General features: G+C 38.5%; 1 long non-coding RNA gene across 1 annotated transcript; it reads right to left on the bottom strand.

The window, feature by feature from the left end:
* Positions 1 to 242: 242 nt before the first annotated feature.
* Positions 243 to 12,600, bottom strand: LOC107722879 (uncharacterized). Its single transcript, XR_001637856.1, has 4 exons — positions 12,480 to 12,600; positions 12,307 to 12,381; positions 10,626 to 10,858; positions 243 to 531 (listed from the first exon to the last, which is right to left on the bottom strand). It is a non-coding gene; the product is annotated as an uncharacterized LOC107722879 (long non-coding RNA).
* Positions 12,601 to 19,166: the final 6,566 nt, after the last annotated feature.

Genomic DNA, 19,166 nt, shown 5'->3' with positions numbered 1-19,166 from the left:
AAGAGAAACTATGAAAACTTGCCAATAGACGTTTAAAGAGATGACAGCTTAACTGAAAGAAACGCACCGCTCGATACACCTGAAGACTTATACGTCACTTCTCTGAGAAGCAACCAAAAGGAAAATAAGAGAGGTGTTGGGCAGGTTGACATTTACATTCATTTCTTTAGCAGACAATTTTATCCAAACCGTCTTACAATAGAGGAGCATAAGCAATTTGTTACAAAGCCAAACAAGGGTTTAGGTTTATTTGAAAGGTAGATTACGAAACAAGCTAGAGCAGAGATTAAATGCAAAGAAGAGGAATTTGAGTTTTTAAGGGATTTTGAGTCATGATGATCAGCAGATCAGACGTCTCGTTCCACCAGCGGAGAGGGTGAGGGTTTTGGAGAGTGACTATGTTGTGAAGGAAGGACAAGTTGGCACTGGTTCACGGATCAAGCCTTGAATTAGATTCTGGCAGCGGCAGGAGGCAGGTCCTCAGGGATCACATGGAGAACCTCTGACTGCAGCCGCTCTCGGACAGTCCTTCTGATAACACAGATCAAGCTCAGCAACACTCACACAGATCCCAACAATTCCTCTTGATACAGTCAACATTAGCATTTTCAGTAACTAACAATGACAATTCATCAACACTTTGACCTTAAGAGCTAACTCGGACAGTCCTTCTGATAACACAGATCAAGCTCAGCAACACTCACACAGATACCAACAATTCCTCTTGATACACAGTCAACATTAGCATTTTCAGTAACTAACAATGACAATTCATCAACACTTTGACCTTAAGAGCTAATCCTAGCTCACATATGTGACCCAGGACCACAAAACCAGTCATAAGGGTCCATTTCTCGAGATTCATCTGAATAAATAAGCTTTCCATTGATGTATGGTTTGTTAGGATAGGACAATATTTGAAAATCTGGAATCTGAGGGTGCAAAAAAATCTAAATATTGAGAAAATCATCTTTAAAGTTGTTCAAATGAAGTTCTTAGCAATGCATATTACTAATCAAAATTTAAGTTTTGATATATTTACGGTAGGAAATTTACAAAATATCTTCATGGAACATAATCTTTACTTAATATCCTAATGATTTTTGGCATAAAAGAAAAATGTATAATTTTGACCCATACAATGTATTGTTGGCTATTGCTGCAAATATACCCCAGCGACTTAACACTGCTTTTGTGCTCCAGGGTCACATATATGCTATGTTATTCTTTCTTTAACAGTAATAATTCAGGCAAATATCAGAGAGAGAAGCATATACACGATATACACAACAATGCTTAAAATGACACCTCTTTTGAGCCGGGTTTATAATGGACAGCATGTGGAATTGCCTGTTAAAAAAGTGTTAAATTGACAGAATAGGTTTTGTCAACAGTAATTAAGCAGGCCTAATCAAGTAATCAATCATTTAGTCGAGGTCTGAGTGAAGGAGGGACATGAACCTGGTACCTGATTGAAGGCATAATTTCTTATGTTCATGTAATAACCCTTGCAGCTTTCAAATATAGTCAACTCAAACTCATTTGTATAGCGCTTTTCACAATATACATTGTTTCAAAGCAGCTTTACAGAAAATCATGATGATGTTAATATTTATATCTTACTGCCTTATAATGCCATTTAGCAGATTAGATCTGTGCGATAACAGTTTAGATTTTGCAACAAGATTATGATTATGAGCACTTATTATGTCTCATTCAAACAGCAGTGTGTGAGACACACACACAATACACTCCAGATGAAGTCTCTCTTGTCGTCTCTGATCTCGCTTCTACAGGTTTGACTCACGAACACAAACTCCCTCCCAGTGGCTCATGACCAGTGTTGGGCAAGTTACTTCCAAAATGTAATACATTATATATATATTACTAGTTACTGTCTTTTGAAAGTAATTAGTTACATTACAATATTACTGTCTCTGAATTGTAATGCGTTACACTACTTTTGAGTTACTTTTACAAGATTATCCACATAAGTATTAGCAATAAAATGCCAAAATGTAGTCCACTGCTGCTCATTCTACACCCAGTGGAGGGTAATGTGGTAGGTCTATATAGCATAAAATATATGAAATCATATTTAGATACCGGTATGTAGGTCTACATTAATGTTGTAGTTTAGGTTAAACACAGATAAGCACAAACCGCATTATTACATTCATAAATAACACCGGTAAATAAAGCGAAATGTTATAATGTACAAACAATAAACACAATACCTAGCCTATAGGCTATTTTGAACGGTTTCAGAAGAAAAGAATGAAAAATATAAGTTGCTAAACAAGCCAAAATTAGGCTAATTCAATGCGAAACTGAAAGCAAACGGCGTACTTCTCTCATTCAGCATTAATCCAATTAAATGTGTCCATGTTTGCGAAGTATTTGAACTATTATTTATTATGTAAACCAGGCTTACTTAACGCGCTTAAAAAGAACGAGCAAATGTGTGTTTGGCCCGAGCTCAGGCTGAACGGCACGGATTGTAACTACGCAGTACGCACTATTTAAATTAACCAGTGTATCTATATGTTTGGTTGACTGTATTTTATTCTGATAATGAACGGCTGAAAGGTTTGCAATGCTGTGTGTGTGCGTGAGGCGCCGGCGCGATCCAACAGCGGAAACATGTTATTTTTGGTCATACAGATCATTCGAAACTGCAATGCGTTTACTTTATTTCTGTCATCTCGGTTTCCTTTCCGTGGGCTTTCGTAGAGCGCCGCGCCACACAAATAGCCTGAACCAAACTCAGCAGCATATCTCTCAGTCTTTTCCTTTCGTTTTGTTTAATTAGGCTATTTAAGTCAAATATTTTGCATAGCCTATTCATTCATTTTATATATAGACTATGATTTAATAAAAACAGATTTTGTTATTTTTAGTTAAACTTGATTTGTGTTCCTTGTCTGCGCTCGTCCGCCGCCCTTTCCTCTTCTCCGCCCCGCGGCTCTCTCTCTCCGACAGCTCCGTGTTAGTGGCACCAGTCCAGTGTTTCCAGGTTTTACTCCTGCTATCTCTCCATGTTGTGGAGAACCTCACAAATGTAGAATCCGTCTCTGCAGTCATCTCAACCATTTAACTCCAGCAACAGAAGATAGACGAACTATTTTCTCTGGTGCTGTTTTGCGGTGTTGGTAAATTCACCACTTAACTTAGAGTTAAAATATGTTGTTGTAACTTGCGTTACTGAGATTGTAACGAGTAATAATATTACCCAAATTTGATTAGTAATGCGTTATATTACTGCGTTACAGCAAAAAGTAATATACTACTGTAATATTATTTTTGTAATGCGTTACTCCCAACACTGCTCATGACATTTATCAAATCTACTTGGTCAGAGTTTTAGAACCACTGAATATATAGGTACATTCAAAATTGTAATTACATTGCATTCAGAATCACTCATATTAACATTCATGTTTTTTTTTCAATAAAAAAACATTTCTGCATAATCATACTGAGTGGGCTACAAGCTCATAACAATCTCTCCAGTCCAAATTAAATCACATTCAGAGCCCAAGTCCTCCTGCTATGACCACACAAGTGCTTTGGTTTGTCGATGTGCTTCAGTAGCTCGACATCACATCAATTATTCACTAATGCTCACATCAGATCACGCAAATTAGATTTAAATTGGTACACAAACCCTGCCGAGACTCAGGTGAGGAGATATGGAGGACATGGAGTTATACCAAGGTAAAAAAACACCAAATTCACCTCATTTATGTCAACTGACTGAGTATCACTTTCCATGACAAAAGCAATGATACACTTAGTGAGAAACACCACACAAATGTCCTCAGCAGTGCCATCATCCTTCACATCCACACAGATCAGCCATTGTTGTCCGACAGATACACACCCAAAGACACTCACTCACAAACACACATACAAACTCTCTCTCTCACACACACACACACACAGACTCACACACACACCTCTGGGTTGTGTTTGTATCTACTGCATTAATTCCTGCACTATAAGAATTTAATTCATATTGAGACGTCTCATCTAAATCAATAATCAAAATCAGCCAAACAGCCCAGTCATGAATATTCATCCTCGAAGGTTCACTTCATGAATATTTACACCTACTTTCCAACAGTTTTGCCAAAGCCGTTTTCTTTGCCAAAAGTGCTAATAAGTGAATCTATTTATTGATTTTCCTTCAGACTTTTAATTCTACATTTACCGGTTTATGTCCGTATGAGAGTGACAGAGAAAGAGGACAGGCATTTTATTCTGGGCTTCTGTCTGCAGAGACAAAAAACACCTGCAGCACCGACATTACTGTGTTTCAGGAATAATCACACACACACACACTCTCTCACACACACACACGCACTTACACACTCTCACAAACACACACTTATTTTGTTTGTTAGTAAAGGCATCTCACAGTGTGCAATAATTGCATGTTCTATACAATCTCTGGAATAGATAAGAGTGTGTGTGTGTGAGAGTGTGTGTGTGAGTGCGTGTGTGAGAGAGAGAGTGTGTGTGCGTGAGTGAGTGAGTACGCGTGTGTGAGTGAGTGAGTACGCGTGTGTGTGTGCATGTGAGTGAGTGAGTGAGTGAGTGAGTGAGAATGGGAAATGAAAGACTGTAATATATAAGTTTGTTCTCTTGAAAGCATTTAAGATCTTCATACATTCATTCTGCTCAGATAAGAATCAACAAACTCAATGTGTTCTCAACGCTGCACACTTGAATGAACACAAATCGGTTCGTTTGGATGATTCATTTCCATAATGAAAGCTCCTTCTAAAAGCTGATTGACAGATTCATTTGAATCAGTCAACAGTGTTTCCAGAAGAATACGGCTGGAATAACTGAAGTTCACAGTCAGCAGCATGAGCCACGCGACATCAGAACCTCACGCTTAATCTTCATGCTCAGGTGTGAAGAGCATCTGGAAACTCCACCATATGGATGTCTCCTGTCACAGCAGATGGACCCTTAGCATCGAACACAGCTGATCTCTCGTCAGCGATACCGTCAGCTGTCTGCGCTCACCATCTAAATCACTGTCAGGCTCTTACAGCTGTGTACATGCAGGGCTCCAGACTGACACTATTGTTCTGCCGGCGCGACTACATTCTGTGAGCGCTCGCACTGGTCCGAGCTCAGAACAGCTTTACTCTGGCGACACAGTTACTGTACAGCGCTGCGAGATCCAGAGAGAAGCCTTCGAATTCTGCTCAGAAATCTGTTATAAACAGATCAAACAGCGCTGACGCAGAAAACCAGAAGTATTAATGCTAACTATAACCACGGTGTTGTGCAGAAATAGTCAAATGTTATTACATTATTCATTTCAGGGTTTGTACAACCTTTTGAGAGAGAAATTCAAGCACTTTGACTTTCGAGAATCACATAAAGCAAGTAAAGAGCGCTCCTTTTATAATCACTAAAGTTGTCGTTCAGATCTGTATAATACTATAGAAGAATAATGGTACATTTAATAAGAGTACAAAAAAAAGTTCCATATAAAACTTAGATTTTGCACATGTTACTGTTGTTAATAAATTGTGTGCTTCCCAATTTAAACTTGGTGCTTTACTGTCAAATGTGTATAAATGTGTAATTTTATTAATAACTGCACTTAATAATACTACTAATAACTTACACTTATTACTTACCACTTACTAATAGCTTACAATAGTAATTTTATGATTAAAATGTCTTTGTTTAATACACCCCCCCCCAAATGTTATTCTGTAGCCCTGACAGGTGACGGGAATAACAGTCACATGACGTCTACAGCTCAGCTGATTGGCTCAGATGTTCAGAGATAAGGAGCTCCAGCCAAGCAGCTGCCATTGAGATGAGAATCTTAACAGACATAGATCTCCACGTATTACAGACATCCTTAATTTAACCACAAATACACAAAACAAACTAAGATGAACTTGCCTGGTAGCATTTTTTACGTTTTTATTAATTTCCTAAATTATATATAATAATTATAGCGTTATCATGAATCTTATACTGTTGACAGCCCTATTTCACGATATAAGGCATTTTTTCACAATAACAATGTATACTACAACATAGCTCTTTTTGTTATTAAAAATAGAACAAATACAATTTAATAAAATAACTTTTTCAGGTACAGTGTGTGTGAGTGAGTGTGAGTGTGTGTGTGTGAGTGTGTGTGTGTGTGTGAGTGTGTGTGTGTGTCTTGCCTGACTGTTCAAACAACTGAGGCCAGACCTTCATACCCTGATATTAAAGTAATAATTAAGAAACTATTGGAACTATTGGAAGAGAGCTGAACTGGATGATGAGGTCACTGAATCAATGAACTGACTTCAGCTGAAAAATAACTCTTTTGTTATTGTTTTCTTGCAATATTGACAAACTGTATTCCTGTTTGACACTGTAAAGCTGCTTTGACACAATCAGTATTGTATAAAGCGCTAGAGAAATAAAGGTGACTTGACAGTAAAGCAGTTAGTTTTGTTTTTCCAAGACTTGCGATAGGTGTGAAGACCACATCATTTGACCCCCAAATGTTTGCATTTACATGTGGATAATTTGGAGCTTAAGAGCCTCACTGCTGTGTAACAGGTTGCCATGACAACTGCGTCTGCCGCCCTGGGCCTGCTCTTCCTCTGATGCTGTGTGATATCTGAATGTCAGGAGCTTTCTGTTCTTCACAGCCAACCACACGGTGACCTTCATGTCTGTGCCGAGACCTGCTGCTGTCCTGGGCCAGCGATCCCCAGAGACGGCCTTAACAAGTTCCTGCTCAAGTTAGACTAACCTACAGAGTGTCTTTCCCAGCTCAGCTCTCAAAGTCTGGTCCAAAGTCATCTGAACACCAAACTCTAGTATCCGGTTTACAATAGTTACAATTAAAATGATTTATTGGTGTTAACTGACGAACACAGGAGCATCAATGAATGAGCATCAGCTGTCAGAGATTCATTTCAAACCACACTGCTGTCTGTTCATGTCTGCCATTACATCTTGAAGTCACTGTTCTCTGTAGTACATAATAAAATAATAAAAGAAAGTTGTAAAGAAAAAAAAAAGAAAAATGTGTACACAGAAAACATACTCAAGCTCCACAGACAGCACTGGACGTTATTTATTCAGAGTTTGAAATTGAACTACCATTTATTCTAATCACTTTTGTGTTAAAAAGATCAAGTGATCTCTCCTTCTGTCAACTAACATAATCCATTTAATCTTTGATTTAATCTCATTCATCTGTTTTAATCAGAGAGCTGATAAATGTGCGTGTCAACACATGATTCGTGAGGTGAGCATCAGCAGGCCCGTCTACATCACACCAGACCTGAGGCAAGCGAGGGATTCTACCCAACTGCTTCATTTCTTATCCTTAAATAAACTCACAGTTCAGTGTGGACATTACCAATGAATACTAGTAAAACAGCAGCGTTCCTGGGGACTGACCGCAGCATTGCTTCCTTCTGTATATGACTAACGATCCTGGTTTGAGTGGGCTTTCTAACCTCTGTGGTCGCTGAAGCACCTTGCAGATGTCAATAAACGGAGGGCCAAATAGAATCAGTCGCTCCCGAAGCAGAATTCATTCTCTTCCCTGTTCTCTTCAGCACCCATCAAACGCAAACGCTGCCTGACCAGAATGGATAATGACTACAGCTCTATATCTCCAAACAGCATGCAAATGGAGTCACAGGACCAAATCAGTCCGTGAGTGAACATTAGCGTAAATATTGTGAGTGCTTTGCTATGATTTCTGATAAGAGTTCTACAAAAACAAAGAATTGTGGAGATTAGTAAGATACTGCCACATCAACATTACAATATGAAACCTTTTCTTTTTTCATTTTCTTCTGAGAAGGATTGCCAACGATGCAGTGATGTACTGTCGAGTACCGAAAGAGTAGAATCAGCCAGAATGTGGTTTTGATGGGTACATGTTTCACACGGCGTCCCTTTTATCTACACACTCAGTGGGTAGCATAACCTACAGAGTGTCTTTCCCAGCTCAGCTCTCAAAGTCTGGTCCAAAGTCATCTGAACACCAAACTCTAGTATCCGGTTTACAATAGTTACAATTAAAATGATTTATTGGTGTTAACTGACGAACACAGGAGCATCAATGAATGAGCATCAGCTGTCAGAGATTCATTTCAAACCACACTGCTGTCTGTTCATGTCTGCCATTACATCTTGAAGTCACTGTTCTCTGTAGTACATAATAAAATAATAAAAGAAAGTTGTAAAGAAAACAAAAAAGAAAAATGTGTACACAGAAAACATACTCAAGCTCCACAGACAGCACTGGACGTTATTTATTCAGAGTTTGAAATTGAACTACCATTTATTCTAATCACTTTTGTGTTAAAAAGATCAAGTGATCTCTCCTTCTGTCAACTAACATAATCCATTTAATCTTTGATTTAATCTCATTCATCTGTTTTAATCAGAGAGCTGATAAATGTGCGTGTCAACACATGATTCGTGAGGTGAGCATCAGCAGGCCCGTCTACATCACACCAGACCTGAGGCAAGCGAGGGATTCTACCCAACTGCTTCATTTCTTATCCTTAAATAAACTCACAGTTCAGTGTGGACATTACCAATGAATACTAGTAAAACAGTAGCATTCGCGGGGATTGACCACAACATCGCTTCTGACTGCATATAACTAGTGATCCTGGTTTGAGTGGGCTTTCTAACCTCTGTGGTCGCTGAAGCACCTTGCAGATGTCAATAAACGGAGGGCCAAATAGAATCAGTCGCTCCCGAAGCAGAATTCATTCTCTTCCCTGTTCTCTTCAGCACCCATCAAACACAAACGCTGCCTGACCAGAATGGATAATGACTACAGCTCTATATCTCCAAACAGCATGCAAATGGAGTCACAGGACCAAATCAGTCCGTGAGTGAACATTAGCGTAAATATTGTGAGTGCTTTGCTATGATGTCTGATAAGAGTTCTACAAAAACAAAGAATTGTGGAGATTAGTAAGATACTGCCACATCAACATTACAATATGAAACCTTTTCTTTTTTCATTTTCTTCTGAGAAGGATTGCCAACGATGCAGTGATGTACTGTCGAGTACCGAAAGAGTAGAATCAGCCAGAATGTGGTTTTGATGGGTACGTTTCACACGGCGTCCCTTTTATCTACACACTCAGTGGGTAGCAAATAACTAAAGAGAGCTACTACTTCTCCAACACACGGTACAAGTATTACAGTTAAACAAATGCATTTTGTGTATCCGTTTAAACAACCCGAGCGATACATTATTAACATTTAGGTATAGAACCGGTGCATGATTTTCTATCATGCATCACAATGAGATCACATACCTTAGTGGCAAGAATATTCTTCCACATAACTCATGAACACATGTACTTCCCTGTGGCTGCTAAAGGATCATCTCCTGGAGAAGCCTACAGTCTGTGTAAATAATGAGTGAATATTGACCTGATCCAACAGAGACCCCTATTGGCAGCTCATCCAACACACACAGGTAGAGACAGACAAAGCTTTGGTTTAATTTGTCACTCTTCCCATTTCACTACAGTTAGCTCATAAATTGAGAAGCATACAAGGCCAGCACCTTCGTTACATCGGCATGCAATCGCATGGATACTATCGTAATACTATCAGACAACAACAAGAGCGGACGCAGAAGCAGAATGTGAGAATCGTGACATGCACCATTCGACACACGTCATACAACACCATCTAACTAGTGATCACTTCATTCTTCATAATCAAAGAAACATTGTTAGCTTCAGCTGCTTTTACCGCTTGTGTTCATGTCCGTAATGGTAACTTCATGGAAGAAAAAAAAATTATCGTAATGGCATTGTAAAGCCTTGCTGTGATTTAAATGAGAGATAATTGAGTGTCTGTGGGCTCCAGAGTTACTGTGCATCCTAATGAGCGCCCTCTTTATCCTGAGAGCAAATCAATAGCACTAATGGACATAAGCAGCCTCCTCAATAACATTAGATGGAAAGAAGTTATTGCTCTGGCTCCATAATACACATAAGCTACAAACTACACCTTTTCCTTGTGTCAGTTCTAGGGCCTCTTGTGTGCAGACACCATCTCAACATCAATGAAAGCTGCTCTGAACCACATACTGACAGCAGGACCTGTTTGAAAGCTTCGGTGTACTGGAGCTGGAGGTTCAAAGGTCCTGCAAGGACACATGCAGGTGTAGCTCTGCATCAGTCTGTGAAGCACTGGCCTCCGACAACAATCAGAGAAAATCCCGTTCGCTCATCATCATCATCATCTCCACACTAGATGCGCTGTTTCTGATCGTGCTTCTACATTCAGATCAATGCACGAAATAATCAGCTAATTCACGTCTGAATCACACTCACTGAACAAACTCCAGCACAATCCGGAGACAGAAGAAAGTAGAAACAAAGCCAATAATCTAAGACGCGTTCGGGGAAATGTGATATGAACATCAGGCGATCAGTATTCATGAATCGAGAGCGATCTGCTCTGAAACATCACAGTGAGGCGGACTGAAGTTATCTGTGGCACGTCCTCTGTTTATACCGCCATGAACACACACCTCACGAGCGCATGCAGAAATACAGATCATGACAAAAGACCATCAGATGTCTTACCTTCAAATCCGAAGAGTACGAAGAATCCCGGGATGAGGATCGAGTGTATCCAAAAGCAGCTCATTTCGTCTGGTTCCGATGAATGCAGCTCTGGCCGTGTGTTTGTGTGAGTGTGTTCTGCCTCGGCTCTGTTCGGTTCGGTTCGGCTCGGCTCGGTAATGACAGCAGCAGCAGCAGCGCTTGTGTTCGGATGCTGCAGAGCTTCTGATGTTTCTCTGGTGCTTTGCTGCCATCTAATGAAAACGCGAATGAAACTCATTAATGATGAAAGACACGTACAGGTCTGCTGTCCTCTCTCATTCTCACGAGCACATCTCTGTTAAAACATTGAAGGGAAACTGCATTCTTAAGGCTAGAAGAGTATTCGTGAGGCTGATTTTATCTAAAAGAGTCGCAGTATATCAATACCTTATTCGGAAAGGCACGAAATGACTTCAACATTAATAACTAACAAATCCTGTCGCGATGTTTTTAATGGCATTGCTAAATCTAAAACTCCGTGATGAGTTTGTCAAGGCAATGACATGAAAAAGTGAATTTGAATGAAAATGCAGTCATAGGTAGACCGCGATTGGTTTAATTAATTTCTTGTAAAGAGTAACACTAAACTGAGACACTACGTCATCCATGAAATATCTATGTTAATTGTTGTTTTATCCCTGCTGATGGAGATATTATGCTTCTGCGTCTCACTATCAGCCGATTCTTAGCTCCGGTGGCCTACGCGCCTCGTTACGTTTGTTTACGTTTCTGTCCGGAGCTCCAGACTCGATTCTGTGTTCCATCGGCTTTAACCGATCGGCGAGAGTTGAAAACGACGCGTCCTGCTTCCCGTAGCGACGCTAAATCTAAAACTCCGTGATGAGTTTGTCAAGGCAATGACATGAAAAAGTGAATTTGAATGAAAATGCAGTCATAGGTAGACCGCGATTGGTTTAATTAATTTCTTGTAAAGAGTAACACTAAACTGAGACACTACGTCATCCATGAAATATCTATGTTAATTGTTGTTTTATCCCTGCTGATGGAGATATTATGCTTCTGCGTCTCACTATCAGCCGATTCTTAGCTCCGGTGGCCTACGCGCCTCTTTACTTTTGTTTATGTTTCTGTCTGGAGCTCCAGACTCGATTCTGGGTTCCATCGGCTTTAACCGATCGGCGAGAGTTGAAAACGACGCGTCCTGCTTCCCGTAGCGACGCTCGCGCACCTTGTCGCAGATGAAGTTAATATTCTTAGACTTAATATTCCTCAGATAAACAGACGTTACGATTTTACATGTAAGAATGACTGTTTATTCGGTAGGATTTTGTGCTGATTAATACAGTGCCTGTAAGAAGATCAGGATAAACCTGTATAAATACCAATAAAGCGGGGTCCATATTTTTAATCACCCTTACGAAAATTAACCATGGTTTAACTACAATAAAAAAATAAAAAAAACATGGTTAGCCTACTATTTGGGTTGCCAACTTCCCAAAAGGAAAATACGGGACAATCGTGGTTTTTCATTGAAAAATAAGGCATATGTATGCATATAAATTAAAGAGAACATATTAGGCGATTTTATGATAATAATTTTAATATTAAAATTACATGAAAATATTTTTTACTGTTATAAAAACAGATTTGTGGTGAACATTAGCAGATCAGAAGGTGTCAGAATAAATGCATAACAGACCGTTCTCATTGTTGAGGCCCATCTAATCCAGCCGGCTGGTCTCCTGGAAATGGTGATGCTATACGTCACAGTGACCTGCTTACATAACCTTACATCACATTACAGTCTTGACGTCATTGAATTTCAGTCAAATATAAGATATGATATAAAATATAAACAATATAAAAACAGACCCATAGCTGTAACAGTATGTGGCTGTAGAGAAGCACACAGTAAACTGAAATAGTCTGTTATTCCAACTAAAACACAATGGACTGGAGAATCACCAGGAGAACTACAAACACATGAACTCAAATCAATCCAGAACAAAGACCAGACTGAAACTGAGGGCATAAATACACAGGCAAAACAAAGGAGCAAAGGAGATGATTAACGATACACAGGTGAACAGAATGACATAATCAAGACAACGAAGGAAAACTAGGTCAAGGGAAACTCACAGAAAACAACTGACATGTAACAATAGCTTATAGCGAGTCCACTGAATCATTTAAGATGTTCATGCTTGGGGGGGGAGGTTTCCCTAATAAGCCTCATCTATGGGTCTGCATTTAGCAGTCATCGTGTGTCCAGAAAAGCTACTGTAATTTGTTTCATTATTTCATCAGAATCATTGTTTTCCATTCTGCAATTGTTCATGTACAAATTAAAGCAATGATTTACAGTACATTCAATGAAAATAAAACAAATCATTAGCAGCACTTTAAAAAACTTTGTTGTATTCCGCAACATAGATAAAAATAAATCAAATGAAAACCTGCATTACACCATGACAATATACTGAAGTAAAATGCAAATATATGAACTTGTGTTGTATTAAGAAAAAGGAAATGATGTCCACATTGGATTGAGATATTTTTGTTCATGAGAGGAAATACATTACACTGAAAAGTGAAAAACGTCAGCCAATATTTTGATATACTTTCTGTATCATGACTTTCCTCATCAGCTATTGCATCAAAATCTTTGATTCTCTCTCTTGCATGGATATACACTTCTCTGGATGGTCACGACTGACTGTAACACCAATGCTGATGAAGAGTCTGGAGTATCTTCAGCGTTTGGGGGTCTAAGTTAGAGGCCATTGGAGATTCCACATGTTTGACCCTTTAGCAGTTTGAGTCATTGTGGAGTATTACAAACACTAAGGCATGAACGGTTGGGCATAACTGTGACAGAACTGCACAAATCGGCCCTTGTTGTGGCATCTCCTGTGATGCTATGCAGGTGCTGAATGCTATTTATGACAGCAGGAGAATATTTGTTGCTGGAGAAAGCGTTTGCTCTTTGTGAACAGCGCTCATCCCTCAAGGCTGTGCATGAGCTTCTCAGAGATCTTTCAAAACTGAAATGACGCCCTGTAAATAATTCAAGACTCAAAGAATGGCTTCAAGGACAAACACATTCTGTGTAGACTTACAAATATTTACAGTGTTTGTTTTTCTGAGAAAGCAGTGGGAGGAAGACTTTTCTTTATTCTGCATTATGAAGAGTTTGAGTTTATGGCGTCTCACAGCATGAAGCAGCCTGAGTGCGCTCGCTCCATATCAATCACACTGCTCTTTCCATCTCTCTCTTTCTCTTGCTCTGATACTGAAACCGGGTCATTAGCGAGAGAGCGAGAGAGAGAGAGAGAGAGAGAGTCCAGTGATTTTCTGCAGAGAGCGGCTGTTTTGGACACTGTGTTTTTGATTCCAAATGAGAAAGCAATTATTGTGCCATTGTGATTGTTTTCTTGATAAATATGACCTTGACAATTTCAGACTTTCTCTCTCAAAATCTCACTATAGGGTTAATGTTTCGTGTAACTAATGTACCTATAGCTACATATTCTTCTCTAAAGTCAAATAATTAATTATTACAGATCTGTGCTTTTGTACATAGCGTATTGTACACAGCAAATCTCAAAAGGCCTTCAAGGCCAGTTCATTGTGTTTCCGTGTGGAGTTTGCATGTTCTCTCCATGTCTGTGTGAGTTTCCTGAATCAGAGACACTAAACTGTTCGGGTCTGAATGCAAATTCACAATCAATGTGTATGTATAGTGCAGATCCTTCCAAATAAACTTTACTTAAAAATGTCAAAATGACAATATGACTGTTGATGTAAAGAGACGAGAAGAGCATTGATTTGAATCTTCTTCATTAAGATCATCATTACAAGGCAAACAAACGAGGACTGCATTTCTAACAGACGTTTAATTAAAAGGGGGGAAAAGTTTCAGAATGACCCTGCTTTAGTATGAGATCATTTCCAGTGAATTAGTGGTAGAAAATCAACATAAACCATACTAAACATATTTTTAGATTATGCTCATACCCATCATTGAAAATAAAATGTCTTTCTTTAATACCATATTTGGTTGTGGCATTATGAGGCCTTTTACAGCAAGCATGATATATAGCTCTGAGCACATGAGTGGAAAGGGAGAGGAGCACAGAGACAGCGGCTCATTTGTCTTTGTGTGAAGGAACGGGAAGTTCTGCTGTTCTGTGGGGTTTAGAGTCGAACGGCTGAGCTTTTCAAAGCTCTGTAGATTGCTTTTTTTGTCTATCATCAAACTTTTTAAGCAGCTCCCGAGTCTCATAGTCCACACAGGCACTGCAGAAATGAATTGACCACATGCCTTCCATACTGACACCCAAAGACATGGTTAATATTACTCTCTGAGTAAGTGACTTAATGCCAAACACAGAGGTGACACGGAAATAATATGGAATGCTTACAGAATTTCAGAAAGCGCAGACAAGTGTATCTTGACAACTGCATCTGATAACATGCATGGCATTTAAAATTTAGCAAAGCATAGAATACTAAAGCCTTACTGCAGCATTTACTGTTTTGTGTAAATGATACTTTAAAGGAGCAAGTGAATAAAGCAACTTTTCTGATCTTATGTGAATTCTGTTCATGAAATGAAACTATATTATTTGTAGCCTTCAATGCGAAACGTACTGTCTTAAGATTTATTCTTGTTTATTTTTTATATATCAGCATTCTCTAAATGTGCGCATGTTCGGACTAAAAGTTCTGCTGCATTTACATTCTAAGTGTCTGCTCAAATGCGTTCATCTTAATACATATGATCATTTTGTCCTCATCAGTTATTTTAAATCTACATGACTTTCTTTCTTTCTTCTGTGGAGCACAAAAGAAGGTATCTGTGACCCAGAGCTTGTATTTTATATTTTGTAAATAATTATTTTCTTGACCCATCTAAGGTCTGTTATCTCTTACTCACAGACCTTCGGTCATGATCTAAAATTTGGTCACTATCCAGTTTAACAGTGATACATTACTTTTAATTGAGAGACATCTTGGCTAAGCTTCGGTTAGGGAACTTCTACCATTGCACTGGCTTATGGAAAACAGGTCAGTTCTTTTATTATTTTAAGATTTATTCTTGTTTATTTTTTATATATCAGCATTCTCTAAATGTGCGCATGTTCGGACTAAAAGTTCTGCTGCATTTACATTCTAAGTGTCTGCTCAAATGCGTTCATCTTAATACATATGATCATTTTGTCCTCATCAGTTATTTTAAATCTACATGACTTTCTTTCTTTCTTCTGTGGAGCACAAAAGAAGGTATCTGTGACCCAGAGCTTGTATTTTATATTTTGTAAATAATTATTTTCTTGACCTATCTAAGGTCTGTTATCTCTTACTCACAGACCTTCAGTCATGATCTAAAATTGGTCACTGTCCAGTTTAACAGTGATACATTACTTTTAATTGAGAGACATCTTGGCTAAGCTTCGGTTAGGGAACTTCTACCATTGCACTGGCTTATGGAAAACAGGTCAGTTCTTTTATTATTCCAGTCTTCCTCCTCGGATGACAACGAGTGTGTAAATTGTGTCACCTTTACTAGACAGTCTAAGGCACAGCATCCGCAGGGTGAGATTCGCTAATGCCCAGAATCAAACCTTATTTCTGTGGGACCAATTACTGCGCTCGTGTGGACAGCGTGGCACTTCATCCTAAGAGTCCCTCTGCTGAGGCCAGCAGTCCTGCTCTCTCATGCTTGATCCGCACTCATACCTGCTTTAACAAACCAGTCCTGTTCTACAGCCACCCACATCTTCCTCTTTTACAGGGTGTATAAAGCTGCACACAAACATTTGGCCAAATTAAGAAGAAACACATCACACTGAACGCACTCCAGCTGGTTCTGGACCTTTGAGGTTTCTTCGAGCAGAGATTCTTTAAGTTGGTCTTGACTAATTAGAGCAGCAGAGCGTGACAGATCCAGTATCTCCACACATGCCCTCGGAGGAATAAAGAGAAAGTCACTTATGACTGCCACAACTCTAATGAGCCCACAATACAAGTCCCCTGCATTTACTATAAGCTTCACATATACCACCGTCTCACATTGCTTTAATACAGGAATACTACACACACCAGAGAGAAATATTTATAGAGACTCAAACAATAATGGTTGGGCTATACAACAACACAACAACAACAAGAATAGACCAACATATTTCTGAATTTTCTTCACAAAGTCACAAATCTATTTACTTCCAATTTATGTTTATTGTAAATGAATGCTAATGAGTGTATGGTGTCAGTGTAGTGACTATATTAATTGGCATTGTCAGGTTTAACATAATTTGTGTCCCTGGAGCACAAAAGCAGTGTTAAGTCGCTGGGGTATATTTGTAGCAATAGCCAACAATACATTGTATGGGTCAAAATTATAGATTTTTCTTTTATGCCAAAAATCATTAGGATATTAAGTAAAGATCATGTTCCATGAAGATATTTTGTAAATTTCCTACCGTAAATATATCAAAACTTAATTTTTTATTAGTAATATGCATTGCTAAGAACTTCATTTGGACAACTTTAAAGATGATTTTCTCAATATTTAGATTTTTTTGCACCCTCAGATTCCAGATTTTCAAATATTGTCCTGTCCTAACAAACCATACATCAATGGAAAGCTTATTTATTCAGCTTTCAGGTGATGCATAAATCACAATTTTGAAAAATTGACCCTTATGACTGGTTTTGTGCTCCAGGGTCACATTTAGCATCTGCGTAACAAGGTCATCAGGTTTGAGATCTATGCAGTTCAACATCAGCTAACACTAGAGGTAAATTATTTATGTGTTTTAGAAAGATGTCATGGCTAACATGATAGATAATACATAACTACAGAGAAAAGCACCATCTGCAGGACAGAAGCAAAAAAGTTCAAGAGAATTTAAGCATGATATCTGAACTGAACAGAAACAGCGATCACTCTATGGCATCTGTATGCACTTACTGTCAGCAACTGTGCTGCTGTAGCGAGCAGCTTTACAAGCTCTTGTTGGAGCATAGCAGTGACTAGTTATGTTTGGATTTGAATTTATGTCTTATTTTACAGAAGCTGTACATGAATAAACGTACTAAATCAAACATTACTTTAATATGAACTAATGATGAGTAAGGCATATACTAATTAAGAAATAACCTTAATTACGACATAAATCATATGAATTCATGTGTGTGTAACGACCACCTTGACTAAATTTTAGTACTGGTTTGATACAGTAGATAATTATAATTAATAATAATAATAATAATAATACATTTATTTTATATAGCGCCTTTAAAAGTTGCTTTCTCAAGGCGTTTTCCAAGAAAGCTTACATAAAAGAAAACACAATAATATAAGACAATATACTATAAATTCAACAAGAAATAAATCACAAAACAATACAGTAAAAACTAATCAAATAAAAGCATTCCTGAAAAATAATGTTTTAAGAAAAGTTTTAAAAACAGCTAAAGAATTAGCTTCGCTAATGTCAATTGGGAGAGAATTCCACAGTTTTGGAGCATATGTTGAAAAGGCCCTGTGCCCCCTGGATCGCAACCGTGTTTTGGGAACAACTAAGAGACCGTGCTGAGAAGATCATAAATTGCGAACTGGCGTATAAGGTGTTAAAAGATCTGCCAGATACTGTGGAGCGAGACCGATGAGAATCGAGAGAGCGCCAGAATCAGAAGCTAACAGTAAGTCATTAACAACTTTAACCAAGGCTGTTTCAGTGCTGTGCAGTTTCCTAAACCCAGATTGAAGAGGCTCAAACAGATTATTGACCGTTAAATGGTTGTGTAATTGAGATGAAACAACACCCTCTAAAATTTTAGCAATAAATGGAAGATGAGAAATTGGACGAAAGTTACTGAGTGTTCGAATCACTGTTTTGCTTTTTTAATATGGGAGTGACAGCAGCAGTTTTAAGTGCTGTTTGCACAACACCAGTGGCCAAGGAGTCATTTATTATTGTAAGAACAACAGGGCACAAGTAACCAAAACAGGATTTAAATAAACTAGAGGGCAGGGGATCAAATATGCAAGTGGAAGCTTTCATACGAGCTACCTGTGCACAAAGAGACTCAGAGGTGACTAAGGAAAAATTAGAGAAGGGTGTACCGGAAAAACTTGGTAGATTAACTGTAGAAACATGAGAAGAACTAAGAATATCTTTGCAAATGTTATCAATTTTTAAACTGAAGAATTTAAGAAAATCATTGCAGGTCTGAACTGACGCAGTTAGAGTATTCGCACCATCTACTTTCAATAGACTGTTAATAATGTGAAAAAGCTGCCTAGGGTTATTATGATTATTGTCAATAATCTGAGAAAAATATGAAGACCTTGCAGTGTCAATTTCTGCTTTATATTGGCCCAAACAAGTTTTCCAAGCTTGATGAAAAACTGACAAGCCAGAACCACGCGATTTACGCTCCAGTTTGCGACATTCCACCTTCTTTGAACGCAAATTGTCATTATACCAGGGAGCTGTATGTACGAAAGAGGCATTGCGTGTTTTAATTGGTGCAAACATGTCCAAATTG

Source organism: Sinocyclocheilus rhinocerous, unplaced genomic scaffold (assembly GCF_001515625.1).
Source record: "Sinocyclocheilus rhinocerous isolate Xijiao unplaced genomic scaffold, SAMN03320098_v1.1 scaffold2709, whole genome shotgun sequence".
In the NCBI taxonomy this organism is placed as follows: Eukaryota; Metazoa; Chordata; class Actinopteri; order Cypriniformes; family Cyprinidae; genus Sinocyclocheilus; species Sinocyclocheilus rhinocerous.
Note: the sequence above shows the minus strand (reverse complement) of the source record. Positions and strands in the feature narration are given on the sequence as shown.